This window comes from Polyergus mexicanus, unplaced genomic scaffold (genome assembly GCF_030449975.1).
Source record: "Polyergus mexicanus isolate NDT 795.1 unplaced genomic scaffold, iyPolMexi1.0 SCAF_25, whole genome shotgun sequence".
NCBI lineage: Eukaryota > Metazoa > Arthropoda > Insecta > Hymenoptera > Formicidae > Polyergus > Polyergus mexicanus.
Window position 1 is genome coordinate 3,992,707 of NW_027223345.1, and position 22,815 is coordinate 4,015,521.

At 35.8% G+C, this 22,815-nt stretch overlaps 1 protein-coding gene and 1 long non-coding RNA gene across 2 annotated transcripts in view; one reads left to right on the forward strand and one right to left on the reverse strand.

Annotated features, from left to right (window-relative positions):
* E23 (Early gene at 23) overlaps positions 1–22,815 on the forward strand; it is a 128,499-nt gene that overhangs the window by 60,403 nt on the left and 45,281 nt on the right. The window lies entirely within an intron of this gene.
* Positions 19,089–19,586, reverse strand: LOC138943235 (uncharacterized). Its single transcript, XR_011448440.1, has 2 exons — positions 19,400–19,586; positions 19,089–19,281 (listed from the first exon to the last, which is right to left on the reverse strand). It is a non-coding gene; the product is annotated as an uncharacterized lncRNA (long non-coding RNA).

Below are 22,815 nucleotides of genomic sequence, written 5' to 3' on the forward strand. Positions count from 1 at the left end.
AGTTAAAATAATGCAAACTGAAATATTAACAAATAGAACAATAAGATGTAAAAAGCAACACTATTATCCACGTTTAGAATATAAATTTTTCATCGACGGCCGATTAGAGAGTGTATCAAATTAGCGGGTTTTATGATTGTTTATTTTTCAACTAGCGTGTGAGATAATGATCAATGATTTACGTGTAGATACACCTGTCTGATGTTTTCTTGTTTATTTTATTTTATTTTATTTTATTTTTTTTTATTGCGACACAAGCAGCAAGGTGATACCTGTTCCGCGCATATTAACGTGCTCTACGTTTATATCGCTTGTTCATCGGCGAGAGATCGAGATAATTAGCGTCAAAATCACGGCGTCTCTTGCGGCGACTTGTTTGCGCATCCCGTTATGCTGCGACGAGAATCTTATCGTCTAGGACATCGATATTTTCCGTCGATGACGAGAGGTCGCTTGTCGAGATAATATCGAAGAATACCACAGCCGGCATTAATGATGACTCGATATTTGAATGAAGGATAAACCGATATTGGGTCAATGAAGATAAGCTTTTTCCAAGTCACAGAAATTAGAAATCTGTATGCTAATGATAGTGATAACGATAAAACGCACGAGTTTTTATATTTCGATAGTGAGATTCTATTTCAAGTATTTTTAAGATGATTTTAATATTCGCGAAAATTTTGAAGCTTTAGGGCTCAATAAAATTTTTTTGTATTCCAAATGAAGAAAAAATTCCGTCATATCTCTTCTTCTTCCACAATAATTCACAAGTTAAAATCTCGACGATTATTGTGAAGGAAAGATGGATCTTAAATTCACGAAAGAATCTAACGCGTCAAAATTCAAATGCATATCTGGGATATTTATTTCATATTCGCATCGTTCTCGCGATGTTCCGGTATTCATGACAGGAGATATGGCATGGTGCCACCTGGAAATGAGTCCCGAGACCCGCGGCGATTCGCCGCGGGTGCGAGCGTGTCAATTTAACGACGGCGGCAGCTTCGCGTACGGCGTCGGCATACCGAGGAAGACTTAAGGAGCGTTAAGGAACGAGCTAAGCGACGCAAGTCCTCCGTCGCGGGTATACACGCGATGCCAATGCCCTCGCGCGGACTTAGAGATAGTATCGTCTACACCCACACATCGACGTCGCGCAGCGCGCCTCTTTACGTCACGCGCTCTTTTACGCGCGAAGAATGGGATGCCAAGGCACTCGCGAAATTCAGTCTAGTACCCTTTCGCTTGAATCGAATTACACGTATAGTTTGCTGAACGCGACATTGATTTTTTCTCCCGTTTCATATCATAGCGAGAAGATCGTAAAGGGGTATATCCATTTGAACGTTCGAGAAATAAGTACATTTTCTAGATTTTTTTCAGCGCAATGACTCGATAAAAATTTTTAATTCTTTTGCGACATTAATACAATAATCCTATAAGTTCGAAAAAAAAATTTCTTTTAAGCTGAAAATTTTGGGATTAGAATTAAAGTAAAAAAATTAAAAATTTTTATCAAGTCATTGTTTTGTAAAAAAATCAAGAAAATGTACTCATTTTTCGGGGTTTCAAATGGATATGCCCTCTTTAATTGTGTGTGTTGAGAGTTTTGATATAGATTTGATTTGGCGAAAGATTTGGATCTTATTCCTATTGTAATTATAATGCTGCGGAGCTTTTATGAAGTTTTATTTAGCTTCGAGACGTAAATTCTTATGCCTATGTCGCAAGATATTCAATCTGGAAGCGATCTTCATCGATTTTTCTTACGAGTGCCGGTTAATTCGACGATTTATATCTTCACCCTTTTTAACAGAGTATTAAGATACACATTTCAGTTTTCAAATTTACGTTCAAAATACGTGACATTTCTTCAGATTTGTGTGAATTATATTTAAATATTTTTAAAAACTTTTATCGTGTCACCATTATTTTCTAGTTTATAAACGCGTATTCTAAACAAATATACTGAAGAGAAGATCTTGAAACTTAAAACTATATCATATTTAGTGAGTTTAGTTTTTTCATTATAATGTAATCGCAGATCTACTTCCTTAGACAAGTTTGGAATAATAATAATACACTTTGTGGTTATCGAATGAGAGAGAAGAGGCTCTTTCAGCCTGATTATATTCTTACAATTGCATTATCATGTTATCATGGAAAAAAACCGATCAACCATAATGAAAGTTCTATATTAAAACAAATTGCAAATGAGAGTGCAAAAAAGAATTTTAATAATTATAATCAAATTTATCAAAGATTGATCAATATATTTTATTTATTTTTCATCGCAATAAAATAAATCATGCTTCTGTTTAACCGATAGGAAAGATTTGCTTTTTTATTAAGATACAGAATACATATTTTTATTTCTGTACACGTGTGTCGGATATGCGAGAAAAGAAGCTGTCACTGTGAAGGAAGATATATACTTGGGAAAATAACAAGATATCATTTTTATATAAGATTATGATAATATTTTAATCATATTTACAATTTCGATATATTCAGGATTATTAGAAAATTGCAATTTTTACACAAAGGAGATTAATTTATAATAGCAATACCATAAAAATCTCATGCACATCATTCCTTGACCTGGCATTAAAATTACGGTTCATTTACATAATTACGTGTAAATTGAATAATACATACATATATACGCTTCAAATATATTTTTACATAAGACATTAAATATATATGTTTAATATAAGTTTCTTGAAAAAAGTATGTCATCGTGATTGCCGTGAAAAAAATTATTACAGAAAAAAGGGAAGCATATATTATCCATAAGATTATATTTTATAACGAGCGACTCAATTTTACAATTTTTAGAAGCGAATCCAATCTAGATCCCTGTTAGATGCCGAAGATTAATGGTTGAAAGCTATTTGAACAGTGGAAGTGACGCACTATATCAACAGTATGCCACTTTGTTCTACATCATGAAAATATATTTACTGGAACAATCGCGTGGTTAAGAATATCTATGTCTGTCTAAAATATTATACCTCATAAATCGCTTCGAAAACCGATATTCGATTTTTCCCAACGAATATCCATCAAAATACGCAAATAAGTAAAAGCTTTATTTATAGTATAACATTTATTTCTATATTTTTATTTCTTTTTTATTTTATTTTTTTCGTAAACTTCTTATGTAATATATTTTTTTATTATACATGATATTATCAAAGATCCGACGTGTAATAGATCTTAAGATAGCGCCCGCTACGTGTACATTCATGACTCTTAGGGAACTTACTCTTAATACGGAAGCGAAAATTTTTCCAGCGTAAATATTGTATTTACTTTCAAAATTTTCACGATGGAGTCCGTCTTTACTTGGTTTACCTCCGGTATCTTCGATCTGCCGGTTATTAACCCGAATGGCGTTAACCGGCTACAGCAGCGCCCGTTATCCGACTAGAAAGTGGATTGAAACGTGACACGCGGCCGCGTGACATTTATCGGAGCGACGCACGTGCGACCTATTGTAATTGACTTTGCGCCGCGCCGCACAGTTTCGGTAATCATACAGCGACGAATCGATTATCGAAATCTATAGTTTGGAAAAAAAAAACACACAGGAAAATAAACTGGAATGGAAAGATTTCAACGGCTTACAAAAATATAATTGAAGACTTGATCTTTTTTTTCAATATCTTTTCTCCATTTTAATTTTAAAAATTTTTGAGATCTTAAGAGATCTATTATCTCACATCTGTGATAATTCCGTATGTATAAGACGAAAAGTCTTACAAAGAATTTACAAAAACTTGGAGAGGAAAAGGAAATGGATAATATTGTGAGCGAAGCATTCGCGTATATTGCAGAAGAAAGCATGAATGGGATAAAAAAACGTCTTTGATTTACAATCGGCCGAGTCTCACTACTATAAATCATTTCTCGTGTGAAACGCACACGTTTGTTATGATCGCGTCAACTATTTCTACACACATTTAGATATACCATATGTATCGTATAAATATGTAAATCTAGATAATTTAAGGCTACCGGGCAAGGAATCTACGTCTCGCGGAATAGGATAAGATTATTGTATGCCGTAAATTCGAATGCGTTAGCGCGCGATAGATAAGCATAATTTTCTCTTAATTCATGTTTTTAGGGCAACGATGTGATTACTGGTTTGCATCGCGTATTAAAGTCGCGACTTTCATATTTATATATATATATATATATACTATGAATCTCTCAGGTACACGTTGACATGGATATAATATTTTACATTCAGATTTAACGAGAGCTGTTTGATAAACGACGCTGCGCGAATGCAATTTATTAAGTATCATGATTTTGTTATTACTCATACAGCGACACTTGAATAAGAACTATAGTGGGGTGGGACGCTCCGTCGACATCAAATTCCTTTCTTATGTGTTATCATTCACACGACGACATCCGCGCAGTAAAGTAGCTGTGCGAGACGCTCCGTCAAATTCATTTCCTAAACGCGATCGCGACAAGTATCGGAAAATAATTTGATAAGATAATTATCTACTTATCTTTTAAATACATTACCACAATAAGAAATAATTATTTCTTCAAAAATAAAATTTAAAATTAAATATATTTTCGACGCTTTATCGTTTGACATTTAACAGCATCTAAATATGATTCGGATTAAGATCGAGCAATTAAACAATCGATTCGCAAAATCGAGTAATTAATACAAGACTTCGCGATACATCAATCGTTTAATAAATATAATTAATCATAATTTAAAATATATTTTATAAACTTTAATATTCCCCGCGTATATATATATATATATATATATAATATAATATAATATAATTGTACATAAAATATTTTGGCAACGACTTTTCAATAACATGGTATTCAGCCTTCGTGACGTAAACATTGGCGCGCTATTGTTTACGTATCATGATTTTGTTATTATTCATACAGCGACACTTGAATAAGAACAATAGTGGGGTGGGACGCTCCGTCGACATAAAATTCCTTTCTTATATGTTATCATTCACACGACGACATCCGCGCAGTAAAGTAGCTGTGCGAGACGCTCTCCGTCAAATTCATTTCCTAAACGACGCTGCGCAAACTCTATTATTTCTCCTCTACAATTATTTAATCCGTCTCCTGATAATTATATCATATAGTGACGTATAATTGGATTTAATCGCCGGCCGAGAAGACGACGTGTTAATTTTCCATTTGCTCTAATTTCGAATAAAACGCGTACGCGTAAATAGACCGTTATAACGTTGAAGAATTCTGATGAACGACGATGTAGTAAACGTTCTCTTGGGGTGATCGATCTGTCTAATAGATATACTTCGAATAGCATATACAGAGTGGCCCCGAATGTGTTCCAGCCAGATTACGAGATCTTATAGGAAATTTAATTCTGAAGAAAAAATTTCCTATAAACATGAGTCGAAAAATACTTTCGTGATTATTTTACACATTTTTTTCAAATATCATGGAAAATGTTGCTTCCTTTAACAAAAAGTACCGAGGCAAAAGTTGTAGAAAAATTAAATTATCTTTCAAATCAGATCACAAAATGATTGTTGTACGTTCCATAGATTTTGATATAACCAGTTTCAAACGTACAAAAAGTGCTTTTGTCACTTATCGCTAGAGGGGGGGGGGGGACATTTTAAGAACAGCTTCTCCTATTACGTGCTATTTTAGTTTAAAGAAATTTATCTTATTTTCATAAAAGAAAAAGATTTTTATTTTTTATTTTTATCGTTTTTTTTTTTTTTTTTTTTTTCAAGAAATTTATTCAGTTTCATTTTCTTTTCACCTTTTGTTCTTCCTTTGCATCGGAGATTTTTGAGCGATAACTTCTTAAGGAAGCATTTTTCGATCCATGTTTATAGGCATTTTTTTTCATTTACTTATATATATATATATATATATATATATATATATATATATATATATATATATAAGTAAACAAAAACTTTATCATTGCTTATTTATTCATAGATATATCTTAAATAAATACATCTTTGGAAAGAATATATCTCTTTATCTTGTTTCCATATTTATTCAAGGAACATGATGTAAATTAAAATACGATGCAATTATTTAAATATGATCAATTACTATTATTTTTAATACATATTATTTATGCCGTATTAATATATGTCCTACCGTGTTTGATAAAATTTATGAAATGGTATTAAACCAAAAGTATTCAGAAACTAAGCATTAGAAATTTGATGGGTATCTCGAAAAAATTAATGGAATGAAATTGAATACGAAACACATTAAGTGATATTAAATTTCGTATACCTGGGCACAGATCTTTTCTTTAAAATCATCGAGCTCTTAACGTCGCGCCGCATTAAAATTTACATCGCGTGCAAAGTCAATTTTATGCATAAATCAAACGCACAATACACTTTTTAAAGTCAGTAATTGAACGAGTTTGATCTCGATGACCTGGATTATATTATTCCGTCGGTAGTATCAGTAAATGATAATCTCTCTTTTTTTGAAAAAAGTATATACTTCAGTATTTTCGTTAGTATCATAAATATTAAATTACGATTAGAATGGATTTTGTATTTTTTTAAAATACAGATTTTTTTTCCGTCAGTGACGGATTTTTTTTTTTTCCCCTCTTTCTACGACCAAAAACGTCAATTTTGTATAATATACATAGAGTTGATTGAACGAGCAGTCGGGTAAAAAAAAAAAAGGCTCAATCATTGATAATATTTACGATAGTTGACGCCATAGCAGAGCCTTTTTCGAGTAGTCGCGTTTTGGGATTCAAATTTTTCCCGACGACGCGCGCGCTCGCGGCGACGACGACGACGACGACGACGACGAGGTCGTTGCACCCGTTGGCCGATGAGCGAATTCGAGAGATCGAGGGAGGTACCTCTCTCCATCCGCCGTCGCTGAGGTTGTGGCGGAGTAGGGTGATGGGTGGTAGGCAGAGAGAGAGGTTGATGCCCGGGTTTACTTCCTAGTCTGGTTGCCTGTATCGACCGGATAGCGTCCCGCCGTCTATAGCACACACGAGGCGAGACGCAGACTCTGTGTCCGAGTCCCTCTCTCTCTCTCTCTCTCTCTTTCGGTCCATGTCTCTCTATTCGCGCGTAAGCCGCCGCAATTGTCTATGAAGTCGTTTTTCCTTATCTGCTCTTGCCAGTGCACGCCCAGGAGGGTTGTACGTTGCGCGCTCAAATGAAATTTTCAGGCTTAACCGCTTCTTGTCCAGTCTGTCTAAATATGACACTTTACAAGGAGTCAGAGGGCATCCTCCCTTTGCACTCTATCATGACATTTCTCGACTCTATGCAATTATTGATAGTTTCGAATGCTAAAACATTGATACCAAATAGGTATGAAGCTATCGTAGATAAATTTAGTATTATAATATAATTGGCTGGGGATTGTAAATATTCTAGAATAAATAAAAATTCAAAAAAAAAATCTATAGTAGATTAATGTACTGGAAACAATATAATACATATATATGTATCTTTTATTATTTATCTGCATATTAATAACAAGAAATATTGAAAAGAGCCAATAAGATATGAAAATAAGACTTTACTTTCTAATAAAGTATGAAGTCACTGTAGTATGTGTGTGTGTGTGTGTCGGTGAGTGCAATTTATAATAAATTTAAAAACATGAGCAAACTTTGGTGTTTTACTATATTAATTAAATATATAAATTTAGAAACACAAACAGGAAATTTATATGTTAATTATTGAATGTACAAGATCTTTGTAATTATTTGATAAAATGAAACATGGTAAATTTTACAAAACCGGACTCTGTGTACGACTGACGATACGACTGGGCCATATTTAACCGTAGTCAGCGTATAACGACCGCATCGCAAACCCGCGATGTAATCCTTTCGAGTAATAACACTGGATGGAGAAGAATGTCGAAACGTGTATGGGTATACACGCGCATCGTCGTACCTCTTTCGATAATATAGCAGACGAGCGTAGCGAGGAAGGGAATAAATTTCAGGGTGCGGTCGTTAAGTATTATCCGCCAAAAACTCGCTACACCGAGACGACGATTGAATGCCGCGGAAGGTGCCCGGGCTCTGCTCAATCAGCGAGAGGTGGAGATCGTTTTCGGCGTCGTCGGAGCAAGCGGCCGACTTTTTGCTCGGCTAACCGCATTGTTGTGGTCATCCGGTAAGGCTACTCTCGGTAAATTACCGTATTTGCCGGTAATGCCGGCCATGGTAGCGGACGTGTTATTAAGGGGGACCGTGAATCGTTTTTTTTTTTTGGGGGGGGGGCGTTCGTTTCTCACGCGCGTCCCAAAAACGCATTCGTGGATGCCCGTTACTTCCGTCGAAGTCGTTTCTTCCTCGATAAAAGTGCATTCGCGAATCAATCTTACGTGATCCTCCGACATTGTCGAAATATGATTAAATATGATTACTTCGTAGTCCGGTGCTCTGAAAATAAAGGCGATTTTTTGGGGGGGAATTTTTTTTTAATGAAAAGTATAAAACATATTAATTCTAAACTTTGCGCGTTTATTACACAACATTTCAATTGTATCCTGAATTTTTCGTGTCTTAAAAAAAAAAAAAAAATGGCGAACACGATTCTAACCGTTATAATCGACTGAAATATAGAAACCAAAAAGATTCTTAATCTCGATTATGAAAGTGGTTTATCGAGGGTGAACTAGAATTAAATCGATATTTGCAAAATTCAAATTTTGCGACTTAAAAAAACTAACCAATTTTTTTGGTGAGAAATTTTTTTTTTGCACGTCATTTTTTTATATTTTTTTTAAACTCTGGTTTATGCGATAGCCACACTCATACAGATTAACAGTCTTTTCAGTTTTTTTTTTTTTCCAGATAACTAACGGTTAGAATTATTTTTACCACGAACAATTTTTTTTTTTTTTTTTTTACTGGTTAGACTACTATAACTCCGAAACAAACAAATACTTTTGATTGAAAAAAATTCAGGATATACTTGAAATGTTATTTAATAAACGTGCAAAGTTTAGAATTAATATGTTTTAGACTTCCGTTTAAAAAAAAAAAAAAAAAAAAAAATTCCCAAAAAGATCGCCTTATTTTCAAAATGTCAAACTAGGAAGACCCCTTAAAAACTCATTTCATTTACTATGATAATATGAGGGTAATCTTATTTAATGATCCAAAATATAAGCAATCGTCAATTATGATGTAATCCTATGTAAACTAAAAGCTATTTTTTTTTTCTATATGAAAGAAAAATAATGCCAATCACTTTTATTTTGATGATGTTAAAATTCGCGTTGATTAATTATTCCTGTCTTTTGGTAACCGTGAAAAGCATATTAAGCGAAAGCGTGTTTAGATGTGTTTCACGTTGTCGGTTGCATATTAGAGTCTAAAATCGTTACATCCCAATGTTGCTCACGTTTTTCATTCAATTGTGATGTAATGAGCAAAATTACTTAACGACGAACAAACGCATCACATACGAATATCCGCACACGCGGCAAACCAGTTCTCCTTTAAAACGTATGCACGTCTTATATTTACATATATTTACATGCCAAACGATACGACAGATACGTCGATGAGCAAATGTGGAAAATGACTGGTTCTATCGGATAAGTAATTTTTCCGGTGTCAGGAAAATTAATGACGCGATGTTGCTTGCGTTTTTAATTTTCTCCCGGGAAAAAAAATTCTTGCCTTATCGTGTAAAATCGTATTAGCGGCAGTAAAATGTGCATAGGAATGACTACCATCTTGGCATTACAATAAAATAGTTAGAAATTACACGAATATACAAATTACTTGATCAGTCAATTCCCTAACGATATTTTATCAACTTTTATCATAATTTTTATTTAAAAGACTTGGTTTAATATTTTATACGTTATTATATACGAAAATATCTAGAAAAAGTAAATAGATAGTGTTAATAATTAATTAAAATCTTATCGCAACATAATGTAAGTTGCAAAAGGCATAAATTATTTGCAGAAAATGTTAGGATATATATTGTAATATTTTGCGAGCGCGATCATAAGGAATAATAAATTCGCGTTTTACTTAGTGTCCAAAAAATATAATGATTCATGTGTCAGACTAAATATACTTTATTTTAAATTAATTAGATTAAGTACAAAAATGAGATTTTATTAAATTCTTATTTAATTGAATTAAAAAATTATCTGGGACATATAAAATCGCGGCTATGTCACGCTAAGCTCACCAATTTCACTTTTACATATTTTACAAGCACTCTAGACCGAATCATCAAACGCGACGATTATCTAGTTTAGAAACGTTTAAAAGCGCAGAATGGATGATCACTCGAAGAAGATTCATTTCTACGAAAGCATCGCAGCGATAATATATATTTATAGATATTAAAATAGAGAGAGAGAGAGAGAGAATGAATCTATAAAATGATTATCTATGGCGTGTGTCGAAACGAAAATTGCGTTTAAAAAAAAATCTGCATTCGAGAAACTTTAACGCAATTAATATAAATAGTATGAACGTAGGATTGTGTCAAACGGGAAGCGAAATTTTAATCAGCTTTTTATTTGTCTTGTAATTGTCGTAGCCCATGATTCGATTTCCAATTGCAAAATCAGTAAACACATCACGGTACACAATCGGGCTTTAATTTCGACCGGTACGGACGAATACACCTGCGCGAATCGATTGACGCAGCAGTCGACAGAGTGGCTCGTCGTTCACGAGTGCACCTTTACACCTGGCGAATCAATGCACTCGATCAATGATCTCGATAAACACAGATTCGGGGGATAATGGACGTATATTCGAGATCGGGCTCTCCGACGAACCGTCTGCGCTCAATCAAAGAGCATTTGCTGCAATACCATACCTCGAAGAGGGTAAACGTCAAAGTTCCACGTGCGAACGCGAAACTCATTAAATTAGAAAGTTGGAATCATATTATTGATTTAATTATGTTTAATGGAAAGATAATTTAATATAATCTAATATCCTCTTCTTTTTTTTTATTATTTAATTATTTGAGAAGGTTCTTTTTAATGGACATAGATAATTTGAAAATATATAATTATACGTATGTGTTTGTAATTTATTTTAAAAAGGACCACGAGGAGGGGTTAGTTAACTGCCCTTCAACAATTTCGTCGCAGAGCTTAATTTATTGCTTATTTTCGAACTATTAATATGACGAACTATAATTCATGAATTTTATATAACGTGTACTTTACTATATATAAACAAATGGTATCAAATTATTTATTAATCTTACATATTTATTACGTTTCTTTAGTATAAATAATTTGAGAAATTCATAAGTGAAGCTTAACTGGACGATGGTGAAAATAAATTATATCCGAACATCGTTGTGAATCGATCCGCAACCTGCAAAGTGACCCGTGATGCACCGCGATTTGACACGCGCGAGCAATTTGGGGTTGTGGGCGGGGTTGAGGACAGCTGGTGGCGTTGAGAGCTGCTGCGGGGTGGCGGAAAGAGTGAGAGAGAAAAAGAGAAGGAGGCGAGGGGAGTTTGCGAGGGACAAAGAGAGAAAGAGAGAGAGAGAGTGGAAGAGGGAGCGAAGGTGAATACGGTAGGGAGAGTTCGCGTCGGATGGAGGTGGCGGATGGAGGGAGGAGGACCGATCTCCCGGTCGAAGGGATGGTGGAAGGATCGGAAGAGGGCGGCGGGTCGCCGGCGATGGTGGCTGAGAAAGGTCGGTGAACCCGGGGTCGATACCCGCAGCAACGCAGCACCGACCAACCTAACATCCACCCCAGACTCCCTCTGCCTCCGCCAGCTGATCTACCTGATCTCCCCGATTAAATTGAGCGCGCGCGCGCGCGCGCGCACACCGTCATCCGAGCTCGGCTCGGATGCGCCGCCAATGTTGCACGTATATATATATACATATATATATTTACGCTAGTTTTGAAATTTATTTTTGAAGGCTGCAGAAAAAAATTGCTATATATATATATATATATAATAATAATGGTAATATATATTGTAATGTGAAAAGTGGAAATTAATTACAAGGTTTCTGTTTTACAATTAATATTGAAATTATCAAATTTGTTTCAACCGTATTATCATAATTAAGTTCATAATTAAATTCAAAAACAAAAATTGATTAAGAAAGTATTAAATAAATAAAAAATAAGGTTTATTTTTTACGCAGAGGGAATAAAATCGTTTTATACTAATGATATCTCGCGACCGCGCGTACCATCATCATCCATTCGATCGATCGTGAACACGCCGTCATCTCGTATTATATTTAAGTGATTATTGACGAGTGATATAACGTGGGACGTGTATCGTCCGCATGCCGGATTATCACTTGTAAATGTATTATATGGACCAGTAGCGCAAGAACTCAAACGGGGTCTCTGAACTCAAGATACGATCTCTCCGTAGCGCTATCTATCTATCTATCTGGCTTCCAATGGACATATATACCTATACACCGTCTCTCCTCTCTCTTCGTGTGATCTCGTATATAAATACACGAGATAAAGCGCGCATGCCGGCGATGCATATATTCATGCATAAATCCACATTTGCTTGCCGACCATTTAATATTAACAATTTCATCGAATCTTTATTTCATCATCAATCTATATTTCGATTTTAAAAGTTTTCTCATTTTTTTTTAAATTTTTTTTTTTATTTTTTTTATTAAGCGTCATTATTAGCCGACATCGATAAATTGATTGAAATTTTAATTATCTTCATACGATGTACAGTGAACTTTAGAATGAATTTTTTAGAATTTTTCGATGATTTTGAAGTTCTTTTCTTGTAAAGAAAAATTTTCAAGTGGCCTATTATTTTTTGTCAGTGTTTTTTCATAATATTTTTGGATAGAATTATTAAGAATTATTAAGAATTTTTTTTTTTTTTTTTTTTTTTTTTTTTTTGTATGATGTATTCAACATTATTTGTTATTTTTCGATATTATCAAGATTATCTTTACTGCAAATTTCACATTGTCAATCGTACTGAATGAAGATGAGATGCATAATGCAATGCAGGTCGGATACGTTTCGTAAAACGTTTTCCGGGGGTTTCCCCCGAATTCATCGCGTGACGTTTCGCCGACACGAGAATCGTACGTGTTTGACGTACATCGCGTTAATTTTTCCGTTTCTTTGAGTTTACGAGCGTGTTGCATAACGCGTTGTCTCATCATATCGGATCCATTAGATCACGGAACACCGATACGTCTTAGCGCGATGTCGCGTAATTACTGTCGTGTTAACTGCATTATTACTGCATATCGATGATTTGAAATTATTGATCTAGTCTTTGACGGTTGTTTATTCGTACGACCAATCGCAGAATTGCAGTGCGGTAGCAGCATGAGCAAAATGGTAGAATTTTTTTTTTTTTTTTTTTTTTGTAATTTATTAAATGATGAATCTATTACTTTTCATTTTTATTAGAATTATTTAATTATTTTAAGGAAAATTTTCCAACGAAACATTTAACGATTTAACAATTTAAAAAGACTGTTTATATATATATACATACTGGGTGGCCCATTTTAATCCATCCAGTCGAATATCTCAAAAACCAGGCCCGGAAGAGAAAAATGTTTCAGACAAAACTTGTTTGGTTTCGAGGGGGCCATAAGATGGTACCATTGGCTTGACCTTGAAGAGTCATTTGAAGGTCACGTGAAGGTCAACTTTAAAATCTTAAATGGAAAGCCCCATTTTTTATTTAGCATTCTTGTAGCTTGCCTCGAGAACTTTCCAAAACACTATAATAAACTATTTTTTTATTCAGTACTTTTTGAGTTATTTTCTATCTTTAATCTGACATCTTTTGATACAATATAAAAAATTAAATATCTCATAAAATAGTTAGTTTTTGATGATCTTACCGTAATACTTTTATGTACAGAAATAGTTTATATATATATATATATATCCATCCAATCTATGAATAATTTATTTATTAAATGGCAAATTATTCCAGCGAATAATTTTGTCAGCTGATTAATAATTTCTATCTTATTTTATATATAGTTATAAAATGTTCGTGTGAATTATTTAACAAAGAATTATTTTATATAATATTTTAATTAATGAAACAGTGGTTCTTACAAATTAAAATTAAATTCGCGATTCGCGTTACGATTGACGATCGATCGCAGTAAAATATTGTATTTTCATCCGCTCGCCTGTGTGCTGCCCGTTTCTAGAAAGTTACCCAATGTACGTGTAGCGTCGAGTTTCTCTCGCTTTGCCGGGCACTTGTATCAATCCTTGGCGAATACGACGCACGCTCCGCGGAGTGGAACAGATAAACCCGACGCATTATCTATTCCTGTCGTATGTAATTTCTAGGCGTAGAACGCTCGCGGTTCGATCGCCGCATCGGCGTTAACGATAACGAGCTTTACCCGAGAGAAGCAATCTCGTGATAACGTATTTTTTTTTCCCCCCATCTCCTTGCGCGTCGCGCAAAAGAGCGTCGTCCGTTCTATCGGCGTGTTCCACTTCTTAAGAGGGATTCGCAGCCGATCAATATTTCGTGCCGATACATTTCGAGATATTGATAACATCGTTAAATACCTGAAGTGCGATGGAATTTAATTTCATCTGGCGAAAATTATTTAAAGGGGAAAAAAAAAAATGTCTGTCCGTCCACAATATCAACGAGATGGAAACTTTAAACGACTTTGGACGACAGAATATTGTCGATACTTTGATTTTGACGATGAATATCGATCGTCAATCAGATTCGGTTTTTTTTTTTTTTTTTTTTTTTTCCCCTCTACATCCGCACGAGCGTATCTCGGTTCGTGCCGATGTAAGGGAAGGGAATTAATCATAAATCATAGTGTGAATTTAGACGATGGGAATTATTTACGGCATCCTTAAATGGACTACGGGATTCATAGAAGTGTATTTCTTGTTTACGATATAGCACGGGATACGACGGTCATAAAAGATAGCGACTATCGTAAAGTACAATATTTTGAGATGCGCTGTCATCTCGTTGTATTTTTTTTTTATTTTGTCCCTCCCCCCCCCCCCCCTCCCATAGATTATTTTATAAAAATATTGCTTTATGTAAAGAAGCTAATTTTTCAAATTCTTTTATTGTAGCCAACAAACATCGCGAAGTATCTATGAGAAAATTTTTTTCTTAAAATTGATCGAGGGCTCCCTTTTATTCAAATTCCATTCGATTTTATACAATCGATATCCTTCCGCTTAGCTCTTAATTTCTTCTTAGATTCACATTATTATCATTATTATATTGTAATTATTAAATAAACGGAATCCTATGTTTCCTTATTCCTTATTTAATTCTACATTTTCCACGATCGATTTTTAAAACGATTGAAAAAAAAAAAAGAATCGCGAGAACTTTCTTTCCTCGGTTAATAGATAAGTATCGCCATGTTGTTCGTTTCGGAGATACATTAAGAAGTAGTTTTCTATGGAGGATGGATTTTTGGCGGCCCGATGTTTAAAGCGCGCGCACACACACACGTGTTAGCGAGCTCGAGTTCGGCTTTAAATCTCGAAAAAGTACGATCGCGCAACCGACCCTTGGGGAGGGGGGGGGGGGGGGCGCGATGCATGAACGATGAGCAGCAACGGGTCGCGATTGAAGCCGGGGGCCTCTCTGTGTGTTCCTTGGGACGGGCAAGGCTCGTTAAGCGTCCGTCGTGAGAAAAGAGGGTCGGATGTGCATCGGCCGGTTAAAATGTAGGGCAGTGCTAACGTACGTCCTTGGTATTCGTGCGGTTAAGGCGTACGAAATGGCGAAACATTTTACCACCGCATTCCGAGAGATTGCCGCGAAGATTTTTACGACAGCTCCGGCGCATCTTGCGCGTAACAGTTGATTTCCTTTCCAAGCACTTTCACCCGGGTGAATCACCTGTTTTCTGGAAACGCAGTTCGTTTCTAATATCGATCATGATAATCGAAAATGATTTCCGATGTGATCGGAAAATACAATAGCATTTTTCCAGATAGAAAGAGATTCAATGGAATTTATTCTGTTCGTTTGAATAAAAGAAAATTTTCTCACAATTAGTAATATATTTACGCTGAAGATAGAGAAAATTGTTGAGAGAAAATAATTTATAATTATTGTAGATTTATAATTAAGATTTTATTAATTTATTATCAATATAATAATAATATAATAAAAATTTTCTCAAAATTAATATATATATACTAAAGATAGAGAAAATTGTTGAGAGAAAATAATTTATAATTACTGTAAGTTTGTAATGAAAATTTTATTAACTAATTATTATTAATATAATAATAAATATTAGTTTTATTAATTAATTAAATTGTGATAATCGTAAAGATAAATAAAGATGACATTGCAATATTTTTATAAATCGGCAAGATAAATCGATAGCCACAGTTTATTCTTGATTTATTTATTCTTGTCAAACGAATCATCTATACGATCTACGTGACGGAGAAGATCTCGAAGAATGTATCTATTATATTCAGTATCCCAATTATCCTTATCGAATCTAATTTTACTCGTTCCTTTATTAGAAAGGGGCGGCAAAATGCCGGCCGACGAAGATCGTGCAAATGAAGAAAGCATGGACGGAGAGTTTTACGACAGAACGATCGATCCTCGTAGCCGGTCACGCGTTGCGGTTTTGCGCCCCGGAGTAATTATCGCGGGTATATTTTTTCGCGCATAAATCGAGAGCATGCACAGCCCCCGGGGATTTGTTGCTCGTCCTCGCGATAAAGTCTCTCGTTCACGAGAGCTTTACTTAGCATCGCGATTCAGCCGAATACTCATTTAATATTAACCGTGATCATTAACAAACGACACTATACGCTTTACATTGATACAATATCATTCTCGTCTCATGTGTATCGTAAGGCGGAAATTTTATTTCTTCGAGGAAGGAAGCGAAACGGGAAGGGGTAGAAGAATATAAAGCGAAGGGGCATGAATTTTCTTTTACTTGATATCGAGAAAAATTTAAATAGAATATAATTTAATTATTCATTTTTTATAGCTTATTATTAAGGTATAATATTGAAGATATTATGAAGATAAATTAATTAATTTATAAATATATAATTAATAATTTTTTATGCGACGTTACTTTTCAAAACTGATGATGATATCTAGATTAATGACATTAATAATACAATAATTGTATAAATCATAGAATCTGCGAGATGAAAAATAATGGGCACCCTGTTTGAAATAATTTCAACCTTTATTGCGATATGTTTCCTTATATCGGAAATATTTATTATCAACAATAATTACTGCGTGTCGACTTGTACGTATCTCGTTCTGCTTCGTAAATCGATAAGATGTCGATCGGATTATAAGAAACTCCATACGTACTGACGGGGGTGTGTGTTAAGCGCCATAAATCGATCTAACGGAACTCTGAATACGACGATAAAACTAGAAGAGTCGCGGCTCCCCCGATGTAAATTCAGAGAAGGTCCTCTAAATCCCCGCCAATAAAACGCGAATATTAAGGAACTTAAAATGTACGCTGTAGATTATATTATTTTAAATCACACATCTTTCATATTTTATTAAAATATTAGGTGTACAACTTTGCTTCCGCCGGTTTTTTTTCCCCGAAATTCGAGGCTTTATTGTAAAAAACTGGTTATACATTTATCATTCAAAGTATTGTCCACTCCCAATGATCGTGCCAATTCTTTTTGACTTTGACTCGAGTCTTCATTAAGTAATGCCTCCAATTCTGCATCTTCGAAAACCTTCTCCCTTCCACCGCTATGCCGGTCTTCGACGTGAAAATCACCGTTCTTGAAGCGTTCAAACCACTCGCGACACGTTCTTTCGCTAATAGCGGCTTCACCATAAGTATTTGACAGCATTCGATGAGCCTCAGCCGTAGATTTCTTCATATTGAAGGAGAAAATTAAAACCTCCCGCAAATGACGAGAATTTGGCTCGTAAACTGACATTTTCAATCGAGAATAACTTTATGACGCGGACACAAATCGACTAATGTTTCTATGGGGTTATGTTGACAGATGCCCAAGTTTATCGCATGACGTCTACGATCTATTTATTTCGACCGCTACTTACCGCTAAAGCCATCTATAGGAAAACGGCGGTAGCAAAGTTGTACACCTAATAATAAAATTGCTTTTCTCTTTCGTTGCAAAAATTTTTTTCTCCCTTTGAAAGAAAATTTTATATTAAAGTTTATATTATTACGTACAATTTGGCATCTATTTGGTATAATACAAAGAGAATTTATTTTCTGTCATAGCGTTATTTTACATCTTCTTTTTACATAAGAATTTTATTACTCAGAAAGATAAACCGTTAGCCTCAATTTTAATATTCACAAGGGATTTTTATTAATTGACGATTTCAATATGATGTCAATATAGGATCAGAAGCCTCACAAAATGCTTATTTTTCTGCTGATAAAAATTAATATCACGAAATACATCATGCGTGTATATGATCCTATCTTGCCAAACTACATTTTGAATCGTGCGTAGACCTTTCGGCAATCGTTCATCGTCATTTTTTTCCTGTTGTTCCAGCAAAAGAGATTCACGTTTAAAAATAGTTGGAAATGCAGAAAAGAGGTCAGTCAACGCGTGCATTGATTGTCGTTCGCGCTAATTAACTTTACAAAAGATTTAACTTAAACGGGTTGCATGCCCGTCTGTCACCATAGATAAGCGCAACGATATACACGTTATCGCGTTCAATAAAAGATAATTATTCCTGCGCTGTGTCGAAAGCTGTCATATCAAGCGCGAGGTATCAAAGTGTCGGCGACCCTCGCCGACGTCAATGAATACGATGTTGACAGCACCTGCGCTTCTGAAGCTTCGCCGAGTGTAAGATGACAGAGAATCTTCGGTTTCAGCGGGTGTCGGTTCTCGGTGTCGATGCGCCGCGAGTTCGCTGAACCTATCGAATGAATTCGCAGATTATATACGTACCGATGATGATACAATACACGCGTTCTCTAAGCCGATCGTCGATAAATTCGCTTGTGTACGGCACCAAGCGTGTCTTCCCCTAAGGATGTCAAGGCCACGACCTAATGAGAGGTCGTTGCCACCGACTGTCTTTCTCTTTCGCTTCCTCTCGTCTCTCTCCCTCTTTTTATTTTTTTTTCTGTATCTTTCGCCCGATCCACCGTTAGCGCTATTCGAAGCATCTACGCAACCGTCATTCTTTACGCATTCCAAAACGACAGAGTCATATAGCGCCTTTTCGCGTAATCCTACGTAAGCACGGGATCACGGTGTGATGACGAACTGAAAGAAATCAATTAAAACAAAAACAAAAAAAATATATATATATAGGAGATAAATTTGATGCTTAGACAAATATTTTTTTATGTAAATATGTGAATATTATGTGTCTTTGATTTACCCTATTTTGCAAATTTTTCTCGGGTGTTATTTTTGATGGCGATGCATCGAGAAACGTGATACCCAGTAGAGCGACGGGAAGGTAAAGATCGGCTTATCTTCGATATACACGCTCCCGAGTAGATATGATTTGTGTTAACGGCTTCGTGCCATCGTCATAAATATTCAGCGCGCGTCGCAGATTCGGTATTTCAGGGTGGCACTTTTTTTTTCTTTTTTTTTTTTTCTTTTTGGTTCACTTTATCAGCGGCATCGAGAGCAAACTCGTCGTGAGTGTAGGATCGATGTCAATGACCCCGTCATCGAATCGTCGACTTGGTAACTCGAGCTTATAATAAGTCACGTTAGAGAAGTTGCGCGTACGACGCGACATCGCGATGCGTGTCTCTTAATCAGCGGGCGATAAGAATACGCTGTAATTAGAGACTGATAAGTATCCGGTCGCCGTAGACGCGGCCTATTATATCGTGAGTTATACGATCTTTATCGGTTGTCGTTCCGCGCCGGGAGGCATAAACGAGAAGAGAGTACCTATCTACGTCGGCGCCGTTATATACGACACTCGTCGTGATACATTATCGAAGTTTTGCGAGGGAGGGGAAAAGGATATAACGTGCGTATTCGCGATAAGGGAATAGCGCGTGATCGTTTGGGCGTTGGATCTGATTAAAAAATTAATATCTCCTGTCATACGACTCGGTAAACGCTGACGTCGATACGCGACTCCGCTATCTTTTGCCAGATTTTCACTGTTTTGTCTTGGAATTCTTATCGAGAGATTTGAATTCCCCCCCCCCCCCCCCAAAGATTATTTCTGAATCTCAATAGCATCTTTTTTTGACAAATACTATTTGATACAAGAGAATTTGTGTCTATGAATTTGTTTAATTTTACAAAAAGGTATTATAAAAATATATTTCATTTGTTTAAATTTTTTTTTTTTTTTATCGAATATTTTCCTAAAATTATTTAAAAAGTTTTATAAGAAAGAATGTGTTAAAGACAGAGAATTATTGGAGTCGCAATGCCACATACGCAAATATACATTTGTTTTACGTTTAGAAAATAAGATTTTTTTTTAGTAAATTGCCTGAACAAAGTTCAACCGAAAGGATGATATTCTGTTTTTTTTTTTTCTATTTTCCTTAACATTAAATCGCGACCAAACGAAAGCAGCATGTATCCCGCTTCGCATCGGTTTTTTTTTTCTTTTCGCGAGGCTGATTTATAGCATGGCCCTCGGTCGGATCGCGTTTATGGGTAACGAGCAACCTATAGGTTAGGGAGATAGGTATACCAGGTATATAAATATGAAACCGGAATTTTTGTATAGAAAATACACGTTTATTGTATGAAAATGATAAAAAATATTTTATTCCAAGTATCGCCCATTGCTAGCTATACATTTTTCCCATCTCTCTGACAATTTGTGGATGCCACGCCGAAAAAACTGTTGCTCCTTTGAGGCAAACCAGTCATCGAGCCATTTTCGTACATTTTCGTGAAGAAGTGAAGCGCTGCTCGGCAAGTGCGTGGTCCCATCGATGCAAATAAGTAGTAATCGGATGGAACCAAGTCTGGTGAGTAAGCCGCATGCGAAAGTATTTCCCAACTAAACGCCTCAATCCTTTCCTTGATCGATTTTGCCGTGTGTGATGGTGCATTATCACGAAGCAAAATCACTTCGCGTTGCCTTTTTTGATATTCTGGTCGTTTTTCACGCAAAGCTTGATTCAAATCGAATTGTTGTTGCGTTTGAGCGTCATCCTCATCCAACAATGTTTGCAATTCTTCAAACTTTTTCGATGGTCTTCCACGTTCTTCGTTTCTCACGTCAAAATCGCCACTTTTGAATTTTTTAAACCACTCAAAGCACTGTGATTTACCAAGAGCATGCTCACCGTAAGCTTCGACAAGCATTCGATGCGATTCTGCAGCAGTTTTCTTCAAATGGTAACAGAAAATCAATGCTGTCCGCAAATCGTAGTTTCCAGGCACAAAATTCGACATGTTCAACGCTATTAAAAACTATGCTGTTGTATGAAACTTGTATCGTTGTGAGTTGAAAATCTTTATCAGATGTCAAAACAAGAAAATGGCGCCAATGACGCGGTTTGACGGTAACTACATTGACAGCTAGGGCCATCAATGGGCAAATTCCGCTTTCATATTTATATACCTGGTAGATACTAGATACCGACGTATTTCGCTCCCATCAATGTCAGGCAAAAGCTGATGGGCGCAAGGACCTCGGCGACGTGATGCGGGGGCTAAAATCCTTACGAACGAGCCTGCCGCGATAGCACACGCAGCACACATAAACAGTGCTATAAAACGCTTTATATTCCTGCTTCGTGAGCTCGGGTCGGATTATGCGCGAGTTTTCTAAGCGTGCCCGAAAGCGAACAATAAAATCGTCTCCGGCAATTGTTTCTCGCGATCGTGTCAACGCTCGTTTCACTTTCTCTTTCAACCCTTTTTCGTCCCCTGCTAACTAACCGCGCCAAACGTTCAGTTTTCACGCTCGCTCTCACTCGACAGATAGATAATTTATTCGTAGAATAAATATTTATCTTTTCTGCTGCAGCCAGTATTATCGAGCGATAATGGTAAGCTGTATAGATCGCGTTTCACACAAATAAGTTAATAGCGTGAGCGGTGAAACATACGTCGAGACGTTTCGTTAAGGAAATATGATGGGAGAATCGGTTTTAACTTTCTTTCTTTTTTTATTTTTACTCAAAAATTTTTGAATACGTGAATACGTATCGGAGAACTCTTTTCTCAAAACGTTCATTTCTCGTGAACTTTTATAATTTTTTAAATTTATAATTCTTTCTCATACAAACATATAACACATTTTGACTTTCTCTGCCGAAACTGACAGCAACTTGACATGTGAAAAAATCTAATTTTTTGAAATCTTGTATATAATTATCTGGAAACGTAAAATCTTATATATATATAATAATTAATTCGAGAGATCCATCGAGACAGTTTCTACTCAAAGTATTATAATAATTGTCGAGAATTGAAAAATGACACTTTTCACGGATATTAATGTAAAATCAAATATACTGCACCTTGACCGGGCTCGAATCATTTTGCGAGCTGCTTTACGCAAAGATGACGCATAAAGCCGAGGCGTAGCTGTAAAGGGTTAACGTACGATCGATTCCGTGATACTTTATCGGTCACATTTTACGTTGCGAGCGGGCAACAAAACGAAGTAGGAATTCCAAGGTTTTCGTCAGCGAGCAAATAATTCTGTCTCGGCCACGAGAGGTGCACGGAGGATTCATAACGTACAAGCTGCAAAATGCGTTGCACCTCGAGCGATCTCCGGACTCGCATAAAGAGGGCGCTCACGCAGCGCGAAGTGAAAGTAACATTCTAGACACGTGATGCGGCATCACG